The sequence below is a fragment of the Sinocyclocheilus grahami genome, unplaced genomic scaffold (genome assembly GCF_001515645.1).
Source record: "Sinocyclocheilus grahami isolate Dianchi unplaced genomic scaffold, SAMN03320097.WGS_v1.1 scaffold1968.1, whole genome shotgun sequence".
NCBI classification, from domain to species: Eukaryota; Metazoa; Chordata; class Actinopteri; order Cypriniformes; family Cyprinidae; genus Sinocyclocheilus; species Sinocyclocheilus grahami.
Window position 1 is genome coordinate 62,634 of NW_015507147.1, and position 2,167 is coordinate 64,800.

Genomic DNA, 2,167 nt, shown 5'->3' on the forward strand with positions numbered 1-2,167 from the left:
CTGTGAGTCAGAACAGCCGGCGAGTCTACTCTCCCAGAATCAGGAAACAGTACTCCATAAAATGTGCTGCACACATCTGAATATTTGGGTTGAACTGTTCTGGAACAGTGTTGTAAATACAACTTAACCACTGATTTCTAGTCGTGTCCTCTTTTGGAAGACCCAACAAAGTAGTATCGGTTTCACAACGAAACTCACGACATGGCGGCGGCAACAACAACAATACTACAGCGAGAATTAAAGTTACGCCTTCTTTCTTTGCGTGAACATTTGGGCGGCGTTATGCAAATCTTCCCACATAGTGATGTAGATATGTGGGGGCGTGTTAGAACGAGCCGTTTTAGGAGGGTGTGGCTGACTCTTAACTTTTATAAAGAATATCTCTTTGGATTTGAGACTTTAGTCTTTACAACTTTACAGATCTTCTTTATGCACCAAGAGCTTGTAACACTCCAAAGAGAAAGGAAAACTTGAAATTACATCATATGACCCCCTTTAAGATAAGCAATGTTTACAGCAGTCAGTGTAAATTCTCCAAAAATTAACTTTGTTGAAAATTGACACATTTATGGATGATAATTCAGAAATTTGAACTTGGCAGGATGATCATTCTTAATTTAACATGTGCGTTTCTTTATTCAATCTTGCATGCTTTGCATGTGTTGATCTCTGGATGTAGTTTTTACCGTACTACACCAAGATTTAGATACGCAAATGAAGGGAAAGTGGAGCATATAATAAGACTAAGCACTACAGTAATGCGCAATGCTTTATGAGCGATCAAACATGTAAAAATGCTATCAATAACTGAATCATAAAATATTTTATCTGCTTTTCAATACACATGCACACACACACAATTTAAGGCATGTCAGTAAACAGCAGTTATGATTGGCTAATGCCATTGCATAGGAAATAGAAATAACACCCCCTCGCTTTTGCACGTGAGTAAGTGTTTTAAAAAAAATATCTATATAAAGACATCATCATTAACAGACAGCGCTTTCTAAAATTGTTTACTCAAGGTTTGTGATGCAGCTGCTGTCAGGTCCAATACAGCTGGCTCTTTCAACGAACGTTTCTTTGCGAACTCTCTGTTGCACTGTGAATTGGAAAGAAATTGAACTGGCATCTGATCACTGTATCCAGTGTAGACAGGTGTCAGTGATTATAATGGACTCTATTTGCTTTTGATGCAATGCTCAGACTGTTAAGCGACTGATGGGAAGTTTTTTTTTATCATGAGGAGGACATTTTAAAGTGGCCATGACATGAGAAATCAAGAAGTCTTTGTACCATTAAAACATCCTTCAAGTTTCATAGCTTAAAATGTCCTCATTATAAACAAAGCATTCATTTAAGCAAGCTCTGAGAATGGCTTGTTTGGATGTTGGGGATTTGTGACATCACATGGGCAAATACATTCGCTTATGACCACCTCCTTTAACGATGTCCTTACTACGTGTCTGTACCTTGATCGTGGTAGTACCCTTGCTGTCTATGGAGGGTCACAAAGCTCTCCGATTTCATCAAAATATCTTAATTTGTGTTCTGAAGATGAACGAAGGTCTTATGGGTTTGGAACGACGTGGGTGAGTAATTATTGACAGAATTTAGATTATTGGGTTAACTAACCCTTTAAGGAGGGGCCATCATCACACAATTAAAATCATGGGAGTTGTGTCCATCAGGTGTACCTTTCAGAATCCTTCATTCTAAAGGGCCCTTTCAAGTGGCCAGATTTAAACACTTTGGTTTGGAATGACCCTTCATTATGGCAGCCATGATTGTTCTCACTCTGAAGTGCACTACATAGATAGATTTATCCCATTTGGGACACAGCGTCTGTCTTTATGAATCATTGGCTCATTAGATTTGTTAAAAAAAATTGTTTAATTCATTAATGAAACGCCCAAGTGTGTTTTGCTCGGACAGCCAACATTTCTGCTCTGGTTTTATTTTAGTTTGTGAAATTGAGCAAAAGCTGACAATATTGTTTATACTTATATTGTTTATTAAAACTTAATATTAATTTCTAGTTTATTGAACTTATAAAATATATATCAATTGTGCAGATATTCAGGAAAACAACAACATTAATATATAAGATAAAAACCCATACAGGGCCATTTTTGTTCTCATATCTTGAATTTTAGGGGCATATAAC